The sequence below is a fragment of the Macrotis lagotis genome, chromosome 1 (assembly GCF_037893015.1).
Source record: "Macrotis lagotis isolate mMagLag1 chromosome 1, bilby.v1.9.chrom.fasta, whole genome shotgun sequence".
NCBI lineage: Eukaryota > Metazoa > Chordata > Mammalia > Peramelemorphia > Peramelidae > Macrotis > Macrotis lagotis.
Genome location: NC_133658.1, coordinates 911,966,810 through 911,979,681, shown reverse-complemented (window position 1 = coordinate 911,979,681; position 12,872 = coordinate 911,966,810). Strand labels below are relative to the sequence as shown.

The window sequence follows — 12,872 nt, the reverse complement described above, 5'->3', positions numbered from 1 at the left end:
TTCCCTGAATTCCATCCCTCCTGGTTTCTAATAGAACAATAGTGTTCCATGATATACATATACCACATATGTTAAGCCATTCCCCAATTGAAGGACATTCACTTAATTTCCATTTCTTTGCCACCATAAACAGGGCTGCTATGAATATTTTTGTACAAGTGATGTTTTTACCTTTTTTTATAATCTCTTCAGGGTATAGACCTAGTAGTGGTATTATTGGATCAAAGGGTATGCACATTTTTGTTGCCCTTTGGGCATAATTCCAAATTGCTCTCCAGAAAGGTTGGATGAGTTCACGGCTCCACTAACAATGTATTAGTGTCCCAGATTTTGGTGGGTTTCTTTCTTTTTTTTTTTTGCAAGGCAATGGGGTTAAGTGACTTGCCCAAGGCCACACAGCTAGGTTAATTATTAAGTGTCCTAAGTAATTATTAAGTGTCTGAGGCTGGATTTGAACTCAGGTACTCCTGACTCCATGGCTGGTGCTCTATCCACTGCGCCATCTAGCCACCTCTGGTGGGTTTATTTCTGCAAATTTTTTTAAATTTAATGTAATGAAAGCTATCCATTTTGCATTTTATAATGTTCTCTATCTCTTGTATGGTCACAAACTCCTCTCTCTCTATAGGTCTGACAGGTAAAGTACTCTTTGTTCTCCCGAACAAAAAGGCTTATGTTATCACCCTTTATTTCTAAATCCTCTACCCCATAGAACTATATCTTGGTATATTGTGGAAGAGGGTGTGAGATATGGGTCTGTGTCTAGTTTCTGTCATACTATTTTACTGTTTTCCAGCAGTTTTTGTCAAATAGTGAGTTCTTAGCCCCGAAGTTAGAGTCTTTGGGTTTATCAAACAGTAGATCACTGTAGTTATTGACTACTATTTTTTATTGCAGCTAATCTATCAAACATTCTGATGACTTCTGCTTTAATAATATAATTTTAGATTTGGTATGGTTAGACTGATATTCTTGACCTTTTTTCCTCCATATGAATTTTGTGACTTTTTTTCTAGCTTTTTAAAATAATTTTTTGTTTGTTTCATTGGTATGGCACTGAATAAGTAATTTCATTTAGGCACAATTGTCAATTTTATTGTATTAACTCAGCCTACCCATGAGCACTTGATAGTTTTCCAATTGTTTAGATTTTTTTGTGTGAAAAAGTGTTTTGGAACTGTTTTCATATAGTTTCTAAGTTTGTCTTGGGAGGTAGATTTCCAAGTATTTTATGTTGTCTATGGTTACTTTAAATGGAATTTTTCTTTCTATTTCTTATTGATGAGCAATTTTTACCCCTCCTTTCTTCTATTATAGTGAGTCTTTTACATCTCTTCATGTGATGTAATTTAGCCCATTCTGCCTACCCCTTATCCTGTCCCAGGTACAATCTTTTTTTTAATGTCTTAATTTTTTTATTTCCCATAAAAATCAACTTATGCCTATTCCTTCCATCTAAGTATACTTTTTCTAATAGAGATATATTTCTCAAGAGTTATTATTATCCCCTCCTATGTAGGGCTGCAACCAATTTAATCCTATTGACTAACAGGATTTCTCCTGCTTACTGTTTTATGTTTTTTCCTTTTTACCTTTTTATATATTTCTTGATTCTCATGTTTTGAAGACTGAATTTTCTGTTCAGCCCTGGTCTTTTCACCAAGAAAATTTGAAAGTCGCCTATTTCATTAAATGTCCTTCTATTTCCCAGAAAAAGTATGCTCAGAGTTATTTCCTTCAATTTTTTTGTGATTCTTTTTGGAAGATGTTGAATTTCTCTTGCATTTCTTTTCTCAATTTTTTGACTTGATTTTGTAAGTTTTGAGCTCTTCCAAGAAGTCTTTTTGTGTTGGAGACGAATTCATATTCCCCTCTGGGACTTCACATGTAGTACTATTTCTGCTGTCCTTTTCTGAGATGGTATTGTGATATTCCTTATCTCCATAGTAACTTTTTATTGTCATGCCTTTACTCTGATTTTTCTTCATTTTCAACTATGCTCCTGAGCAACAGGGACACTGTCCCAAGCTTCTTATGTTGGGGGGAGGTCCCTGCTCACAGATCTGCTGTATTGGGAAAGCTGTTGGCCAGCTGCAAGGGGGTCTTGGATATCTGTTAAAGTCCTCTCAACAGGTGTGCTTTACCATTGATTTTCTAAGTTGGGACTCAGAGGAGTTGGCCACAGATATCTGCTGTGGCTGAGAACCTCAAGTTGGTCTCTTCTGTACCTCCCCTAAGCTGGTCTCCACTCCTTTGTACCCACTCTAGTGAAACAGTCCTTTTCTGAAGGCTTTCCAATATCTTAAGAGGGAAAATGTTTCACTCTGTTCTTTTGATAGATTTCAAATCATATTGTTAAAAAACATGTACCTTTTCCAGAAAGATATGAAACAATGACCCCATATTAGAACTGAGAGATTTTGTAAATAAATTTGAAATGCAGAAATAGTAAAGACACCATTGACAGTTCCCATTTGACTGATTTTCCAGACTTCATCTTGAGTTCCATGAACTAGGTGGCAGACTGGATAGAACAGAATCAGGAAGTCCTAAGATTAAATCTGGTTTCAGACCCCTTTTAGCTGTTTTTTTTTTTTTGCCTCAGTTCCATTATGTGTCAAATGGGAATTATAAAACACCTCTCTCTTAGGTATCTTGTGAAGATCAGATGAAATTACAATTGTAAAGTGTTTGGAGTAATTCATGGCTGTACAACTCTTAGTTATTACATTATCTTCCTGCAAGATTGCATTGACTCTAAAACTCAAACCCTTTTAGATTATTTATCCCTGGGGCTTCTCCCTCCCTTTAATCAGAGAGAAGGGAGGGTGGTCTTTAGAGAGATCCTTGATGACTGTTCATTTCTTATTTTTTTAGGTTTTTGCAAGGCAAATGGGGTTAAGTGGCTTTCCCAAGGCCACACAGCTAGGTAATTATTAAGTGTCTGAGGTTAGATTTGAACTCTGCTACTCCTAACTCCTGGGCTGGTGCTCTATCCACTGTGTCACCTAGCCGCCCCATGATTGTTCTTTTCAAGGAGATTCTCATGGTGGCTAGCTCAGTTCAGTACTTCCCACCCAGCTGTAAAACTTCAATATATTTCCATTACTCAGTTGCTTTTCATGTGTTGTTATCCCTCTTGGATTTTAACTTCCTTTAGGCAAAGAGCGTCTTTTACCTTTTTTTTGTATCTCCAGTGCTTAGCACAGTGCCTGAGACATTATAGGCACTTTATAAATCTTTATGAACTGACTATGACCATTACTGCATTAAAATAATCTTCAATTTAGGTATTTAGGAGGAACAGAAATTGAGAAAATAATGAAATCATAAATAACGAATGTGTCAAAAACAAGTGGAATAATTATAATAATATATGCATAAATATGAAATCATGATATATATAGTTATCATCATAACAACATAAAATACAAAAGCATAACATTCTCAAGACACATCAGAACATGTTTTAATGACAACATGAATGTTCTGAATCATTAATAAGAGAATTGTAAGATGAAAGCATCCTTGCTTTCTCAGGCTGTCCTCCATGTCTGAAAGACTCAGTCTTTGTTCTGACTATTGACCAATGTGTATTCTTCCATTAAATCTCAACTAAAATCCCAACTTCTATGGGAAGCCTTACATGCCCCTCATAATTCCAATGCTTTCCCCCTTTTATTTATTCCATTATATTTTTGTATATTCCTTGCTCTGTGTGTATATTGTCTCCCTGATTAGATTGTAAGGAGAATAAAGATTACTTCAGAAATATATAATTCCATTTTGGCACATAAATTTAAGGAAATATTTCTTTGTTTTGAACAGTGATTCATATGAATATAGCAAAGCATGGAAAGAACAATCTGAAAGGATAGAGAAAGATGTAATCTGAGCGAAAAATAGGAGATATACAATACCACAATGGCAATTAAAAAACCCAGTAAACAATCAAACATAATTAAAAATAAACCTGAATGTTGCAAAATTTTGAAGGACAAGTATATGACCCTAATAAAGAAATATGAGAAGAAATTCACAACCTGCATTTTGGCAAAAGTGGGAAGACCCAGAGATCTATAACACTGATTATATTTTCTGATTTATTAGATATATTTATTTTTTTATTTTTCTCTTCTTACTTTATTTTCCTTTTATTTTAAAATACTGTATTATATTGAATAGCTCTCTGAGAAGAGAAAATGTGATGGATAATGGGATAAATTTGGTTAATTAATGCATAAAAGATATCAATAAATATTCAAAAAGCAACTTGCAAGTCTTAAAAAATGCTTTACTGTCCTTTTACTACACACACACACACACACACACACACACACAGATTTCTGAAATCCAAAAATACACAGACTGAACAAGAGTCTGGACAAGAAGGAAATTCTTTGAAAGGTCATTCAAATAGTCTAGAAGGTGCATAGCACTATAGGAATGGAAGATGTTGTAAGGCTAAAAATGGTGTACAATTTCTAAAGAAGTAATATCTACTTTGAGTTTCTAGGGATTCAATCAATTAACAAACATTTCTTCATTACTTTTGTGTAACAGATATAGTGCTAAGTTCTAAAAGATATTAAATGAATGAAATGAAATTCTATCTTTTAAAAATACTCAGGAAGTCAAGGGACAAGTAGTTAAGAATTTCCAAATGAATTTAAACTTAATCTTAAGACATGCTTAGACAATGATGATGATTTATCCTTCTTTCTTGAAGAAGGCCATGACATCAGGGAGGTGATGACATGACAAGCACATGAATTGGATTTGAGTGGGGGAGGGAGGTGCTGTGCTAAGTTATCAGTCTCACTTTCTTCTCCAGGGCTATCTGCATCCAGTGACCAGATATGAAACAGGATGACTGGAGATGGTCCTGGATGTGAAGCTCAGGGTCACTCAGCTAGTAAGAGACAAGTGTCTGAGACTGAATTCAAACTCCCATCCTCCTGACTCCAAGGCTCTATCATAGCACTGTGCCATCTAGCAAACAGTATACAAATGTCACATTTGTGTATATATATTCACATGCTTTTTTCTCAATATGTAAATTCAGGATTTTTTATCTGACTAAAGACTTAGCTAGAAATGGTTCCTATAAGGAACAGTGGAAGTAAGGACATATTGAAATTGCTTTACTTCTCTGAGGTACCACCTCATACCTCTCAGACTGGCCAATATGACCAGAAAGGATAATGATCATTGTTGGAAGGGTTGTGGGAAATCTGGGACACTATTACACTGTTGGTGGAGCTGTGAACTCATCCAACCTTTTTGGAGAGAAATTCATGTACTCCCAAAGGGCAACAAAAATGAGCATACCCTTTGACCCAGCAATACCACTACTGGGTCTATACCCTGAAGAGATGATGAAAAAGGGTAAAAACGTCACGTACAAAAATATTTATAGCAGCCCTGTTTGTGGTGGCAAAGAATTAGAAATCAAGTAAATGTCCTTCAATTGGGGAATGGCTTAGCAAACTGTGGTATATGTATGTCATGGAACACTACTGTTCCATTAGAAACCAGGAGGGATGGGAATTCAGGGAAGCCTGGAGGGATGTACATGAACTGATGCTGAGTGAGATGAGCAGAACCAGAAAAACACTGTACACTCTAACAGCAACATGGGGGCGATGTTCAACCTTGAAGGACTCGCTCATTCCATCAGTGCAACAATCAGGGACAATTTTGGGCTGTCTGCAAAGGAGAGTGCCATCTGTATCCAGATAAAGAGCTGTGGAGTTTGAACAAAGTTCAACAAATATTCCCTTTAATTTAGAAAAAAATCCTGATATCTTATTGTCTGATCTTGTTATCTCTTAGACTTTTTGTCTCTTCCTTAAGGATGTGATTTCTCTCTCATCACACTCAAGTTAGATCAATGTACAACATGGAAACAAAGTAAAGACTGACAGATTGCTTTCTGTGGGGTGGGGTGGGGGGAGGGAAGTAAGATTGGGGAGAAAATTGTAAAACTCAAATAATATCTTTAATAAAAAAAGAAAAAAAGAAACTGCCTACTTTAAGAGTAAATAAGAAACAAATGACAACTTTAGTCAAGTAGAAAATTCTCCAGGTCCACATAGATTTTTCAAAACTAATCCTAATTTTAGCAAGTTATACCTAGATCTATAAAGATTGCAACATGATTTCCAAACATTAACTCATTTTATCCTCACCACAAACTTGAGAGGGAAGTGCTATGATTGTCATTTTAAAGATGATGCTTCTTAGACAAAGTTAAAGTGACTTTGGCAGTGCCATGCAACTATTAAATATCTCAAGTAGTAAGATGAACTCAGGTCATTCTGACTTCTTGTCCACTAACTACCTAAATTTCTTGCATGCAAGATGAAAGTCCTCAGAACAAAGTTTGTTGTTATAAAAATATTCTAAAAAGGGAAGCACCAAAAGTAATTCACCAATGATCAAAGGGGTCTGGTGATAAAGGGCTGTCCTATCACTATTTATTTCCTAGTTGTGGTTCTGACTTTATGGACATCAATAACATGCTTGGGGTGCAGTCAGTAACTAGGAACATTTTTCAGTGTAACAAAAAAATTATTTTATTTTAAAAGGTATCAAAATATCATCTAATTATCTAACAATGTACAGACCACCAACTTCTTAGTGAAGAGATCAAATCCAATACCAAAAAAATTTTTTTTCAAAAAGTGGAAATGATGAAAAGAATTAGACAAATTAAATCTGAGTTAAAGCTAAATGAAAAATTGATGAAATGATGGACAATGGCCTAAACTCTCCCCATTTCCTTATGAAGTTTAGCCTTCAAAAATGAGTAATATAATGATGAGAACAAATATACTTTAAAATTTTTTTTTATTTTTTAGGGTTTTTTTTTTTGCAAAGCAATGGGGTTAAGTGGCTTGCCCAAGGCCACACAGCTAGGTAATTATTAAGTGTCTGAGGTCAGATTTGAACTCAGGTACTCCTGACTCCAGGGCCAGAGCTCTATCCACTGCACCACTTAGCTGCCCCCTAGAACAAATATTCTTGAGACATACCTCACTGTTATAATTCAGAAGCATATCATGCCAAGAAATCTAATAGTCAAGAGTAATACCAAGTTTGAATTTAAAAGAATATCCCTAACTTAAATGAGTACAATAGTAGGAAATGATGTCACCTTGCTTCATAAATAATGAATACTGGACAGATTCAAATGCCAAAAAAAAAAAAAAAAGACGAGATCAAACCAAGAGAATTCATTGCAATAGATTTAAAGATAAAATTGATTAGAAAAGAATAAATAGTAAGAAAAACATGGAGTGAGCCCTTTGTTTTATCAGATAACAATTAGACACACATTAGGTCTTTGAAGATCCTTGTTGAACTAATGAAAAAAGAAAATATTTGTTTATGGAATGTTTTGAGTGAGTGGGTCCAATAGGTGTAGAGAGAGATACAGTTATGGTAAGGGTTCTCATTGTGTGACTCATAAGTAGGCAGAATAGACATCTCTAACTTCTTCTCTCAATCTTACTTTGAAGGAGGCTTTAATTCCTTTGAGTTGGTTCTTGGTTCCAGGAAGTTGGGACTGGGGTCACTGTTTTCCTAAGGAAAAAAGAGTGCCATACTACAAATATCTATAGCTTCTTCTTTACATTTTTTAGATTAGTGGATAGGATCAGATTCAATCAAACTTCTTACTACCTGACCTTTCCTTCTACGTCTCCTTGCTGCAACCTTTTCTGAAACATGCCTTCTAACTATAGGTGTTCTTCGGGATTCTGTCCTGGACTGTCTTCTCCCTCAGGGCTATTCACTTGGAGATTTCATCAGCTCCCAGGGATTACATTCTATCTCTTTGTTGAAGTTGAACAAATCTACCTTTCCTGAACCAGTATTTCCACTGACCTCCAGTCTTCCATCTCATATTGCCTTTCAGATATGTGCTCACTAGTTTCCCCTAAAGTTTAACCTCTCCTATATCCTTTATTCCTATAAGAGCAACACCAACTTCCCATTTCCTCAGGCTTGTAACCTAAGAGGAGTCCTGGATTCCTCATTTCCCACTCATAGCCAAACCTAGGGCTGCTGATTTGACCTTTGCCACATCTCTCAAGTGCACACCTTTCTCTTCTCCAACACCACCACCACTCTAGGGCAGATTCTTATTGTCTCATTCCTGGATCACTGTAGTGATGGCCTGCTTCAAGTCTCTCCCCACTCCAATACATCTTCTGTTCAGCCACTAAAGTGATTTCCCAAAGCATGTCAGATATCATCACCCATTCTCCTTTACAATACATTTCTTATTGCCTCTTATTGCCTCAGCAAGAACTACAAAATGCTCCAACATTCAGTCCCTTTTGATCTATGCCTCTCTTACATTTCCAGTCTTCTTAAATTTTGTTCCATTAAATTTACTCTTTGATCTAGTGGTACAAACTAATCCTTCCATCTTGGTTCCAGGCATTATCTCTGACACTACTTTTGGAATGCTCTCTCTCCTTTACTCCACCCACTGACTTCTAGTTTATGTCACAATTCAAATCTCCTGTTCAATAGGAATCTCCTTGAAGACTGGATTGTCTTTTGCCTTTTTATTTTGTATCCATAGAGCTTAACATAGTACCTGACACATTTTATTGTTATTAAGTCATTTTTTAGATGTATTCATCTTTTTGCAAGCCCAGTTTGGAAGTGTCTTGGCAGAGATCTTTCTTTAGTTCTGAGTGCCAAAGCAATTTGATAAGATAGCAATTTATCATTTCCTTTTCCAGCTCATTTTACAGATGTGGATCAGAAGCAAATAGGGTTAAGTGTCTGAGGCCAGATTTGATCTCATGATGTTACATCTTCCTGACTTCAGGCCCAGCACTCTGTCCATTATTACTGTTAGTCCTTCCATATTGAAGAGGTCCACAACCAGCCAACCAAGAGATTAGTGGCATGAGTTGCACAATTATGCTTATTGTAGTGAGGGATTTAATGTGCAAGGCATTCTTCTCACTTGCCTTGACCAGAATTGCTCCATCCCATAACCTGATTGATAGGAAACAGGACTATTGAAGATGGTCTGGCTGGGGCAGGAATCCCTTGACCTTGAAATGTTTTCTCTTCCTCTGGAATCAGGGAGGCAACATGGCACATCATCAAGGTTGAGCAAGCACCAGCACGTGATATTTGGTGACAGAATGTTGTGACCTGATAAATCCTAACCTCTCTTGATGGATTGTCATTATGTCCTTCTCAGACATCCCTCTTTGAACTACTCATCAGTATGCATGATTCCAGCAAAATCTGATGAGCTCTCATTGCTCCTTGAAAATTCAGGGAGTAGGTGTAAATCTCATGCTTGCCATACCCATATTGCAGCAGGGCTCCAAGATAAATAGCCTCTGACATGTTGGAACAAGGTAGGTAGGGAAGTCAACAAGCCAGATCCATAACTTTGGGATAAAGATTGACTCCAAGGGTTGAGTTGGTTGGACTGGGGTATGAAATAGGACTGGGTACCACTGCTCCTCCTTCCCAGTACTTTCTCCCTAGACACCTCCTCATGACTCAATCCCTGGGAAAGTTTTGTTTCCAGTGGTATCCTGAGCTCAAATTCTGGGAAATGAACTAACAGAGCAGAACAGCATAGACCCATGGGTGGCAAAAGCTTTGTGAACAATTTTGTTACTTTTGTTTTTATTGTCCAATGGTCATCCAAAAGCTGAGTCCCAAAATCTTTTAAGGGAAATATCTTCTGGGCATTTGTCAGGCTTAACTGTCCTTAGAAAAGGTTTGAACTTTAGAATTTATTTTGTCTGACCTGAAAATATCAGAGCTCCATTGAAAATTTTAAAATTCATATTATGAGGTCTTATAGTGAAATCCCAATGAGAAGTGGTTATCCACACTTAATAAAATTAAGGCAATTCTGCATGTTCAATGACCTTAGCGATTTAGTATCCCCATAGATACGGATTACATTGGCAAAAGATCTAGCAATTCCTGGCATGATATTGTGATTGGAATTAATGGTGAGTTTGTTATGTGTTTCTCTCTAGAGGCCATACAAACACCCTTCCTGGCCATCTCTTCTTTTGTATTCCAGAGGAATATTTCACCCCTGGTATTATATGTTATAATCAATCCTACCCATGTCTAGTTGAAATGCACCCTTAATCAGACCATTCCCACGGCAAGAGTGGAGTTCTTGGGTGTCAGTTGAAAAATTTGCTTTGTCAGTCAGAATGAAATCAAATGAACCATACCTGATCTAAATAGGAAAGAAGTATGATCTTGAGACTGAAGTATGGAGCAGAGAAAGCCATTCAACAGACCATGAATCTTTCCAGTTTCTTAGTCTGCCATATATTTGCATAGACCAAGGAGCATTGCCAGGATATCACCCTTCCTCTTCTCTACCTGTTATAGCTTCCCTCTCCACTTCTAAGGGCTCGGCCCAACTCTAAAAAAGTTACAGGTGGGGGTGGGGGGAACAGCTAGATGGGACAGTGGATAAGAGTACTGGCCCTGGAGTCAGGAGGACCTGAGTTCAAATGTGACCTCAAACACTTAATAATTACCTAGCTGTGTGACCTTGGGCAAGTCACTTAACCCCATTGCCTTGTAAAAAAAAGTTAGAGGTCCCTGTGCAGGTGCTATATACTTCAAAAAACTTGCCCAAATCAACCACCAGAGTGTTTTCATTCTTTGATTTGCAGATTTTTGTAAGACATTTTTTTCTCTGTATCTCACATTTGCCTCAGTTTCATTTAACATGATACTTTCAAGTTTCTCAGATGATATGTTAGTCAAGGGTGGGATTATTTTTTTAAAATTTTGTCCTTGTCATCTCCATTATTGAACATAATTGAGCATAATACAATTCCATGTATAAGGAACTTCATAAGTGTTCACTGATTTTGACTGATATGGCATGCACACAAATACATAAAAATACATATCTATGTGTACACACATATGCATATGCTTAGTTACATTGTATTACAATGAATTCCACTGATGTATACATTTATTTTGATGATTTCAGTTGTTTTAGTCATAATCAAATAGTTATTTGAAATTCAAATGCTCATTTGGTATTTTCTATCTCCAGCTACTTTTACTGATGAGGAACTTAGGAAAAAGGGTCAAGTGACTTGTCCAAGATCACATAACTAGTAAAGGCCTGAGGCCTGATTTGAATTCTTGAAGATAAGTCTTCCTTACTTGTAGCCCAGTTTCTTATCCATTGGGTATTTAGCTTCCCATTCATATGGAAAATATATAAAAATATAGTTATACTTACACATTTATAAAAGAATAATTACTAACATGAATGTAATCTTTGTCATGTAATGTGATTGTAATTTTTACATCAATGGGATAGAATAAGAGAAAGATGGATAGATAAGTATATACATTTAGATAGATAGATAGATAGATAGACAGACAGATAGATATACAGGTCAAAACATGTTGTCTGGTAGAGGCAGCTAGGTGGCACAGTGGATGGAGTACCAGTCCTGGAGTCAGGAGGACCTGAGTTCAGATCCAGCCTCAGACACTTAATGATTACCTAGTGTGTGACCTTGGGCAAGTCACTTAACCCCATTGTCTTGCAAAAAACAACAAAAATATATGCTATCTGGGATAAATCCTAGTAGTACAGGCAATGGTGATCACTCATATTAATATCTTACCTCTATATCTTCCTTGCTCTGAGTATCACCTGAAGAATAATTTTAGAAGACAGGGTTTTCCAAAATTTGCCTTGTCACATATCTATCTTAAAGTCCCTGAATGTTACCTCCTTTCCACCATCAATGTTCTCCTGACAATCTGAACTATTTTCATCATGATTCTTACCTGTGGAAACTAGAGCTCAAGTAGAGAAATCATTTGACTGACACATCAGAATTAGCTCCACCAATGACAGCCAAGGAGTTGCCCTGTGATAATCAGTTGGAACAACCCCTCTTTGACCTGATAACTTTATTCAGGAGCTCTCCAAGGTTCTGATAATATTGGGGCAAGTGTTACAGAAATCCTAGAGTAATATTGGGTTACAAATGGAATCCTTATTGATCTCTACAGCAAATGCCAAGTCTAGGACTTGATTGTTGTGTTTTTCCTGCAACCTTAATCAAGACCAATAGTGTCAGGACTCAGGAAGTTCTATCCCCAAAGGAATTCCATTTATAGCAAAGAGAATGCCTAATAGTTGTTCTATTTTTTAGAGTCTATAGTTCAGGCTGCTGCTTAGTGTATTTCTCCTTGCTTACTATCAAGTCCCTTCTAAAACATTATTTTACCCTCTTCTACTAATCTCATTCTCATAGTAATTACGTATATGAATATATATGTATGTATACATCTCACTTTCCATGTATCTGTGTGATTATCAATCTCTATCTATTAATCATCTATCCCTTGATATTACCAGATCCATTAATCTCTGCCAAGAGAATTGTGTGACAAAGGTGAATGCTGTGGAGTCATGCCATGCTGCTTTATTTTCTACAAACTAAAGAATAGTTATCTCTGAAAGGAGCAGGTCAGGTTGATTTTACTAACCAAAAAAGAGAAACCTTTCTTATTCTTAGCTTCATAATACTGAAGTAATGGTTGGCAAACGGATACAGTAAGGGGCTAGTTTTGATGTTAAAATAGGTGGGAAATATTACAACTATCACTAGGTGAATATAGGAGTATGTCTATGAAGAGAGGCAACTACATTTCTAATTCTTGGGCCTGGGGGACTTGACTCTAATGACCTACCTTTCTAGAATGAGTCAATAGCACTCTTGTGGAATGGCTTAAATAGAATAATAGAGATGATAGTGGTAGTTTCTTGAAATGCAACAAAGAAGGGAAACCATATTTTTGTTGCTTATCAA

At 36.5% G+C, this 12,872-nt stretch overlaps 1 protein-coding gene across 1 annotated transcript in view; it reads left to right on the top strand.

Moving 5' to 3' along the window:
• LOC141508958 (uncharacterized) overlaps positions 1-12,872 on the top strand; it is a 71,795-nt gene that overhangs the window by 32,797 nt on the left and 26,126 nt on the right. The window lies entirely within an intron of this gene.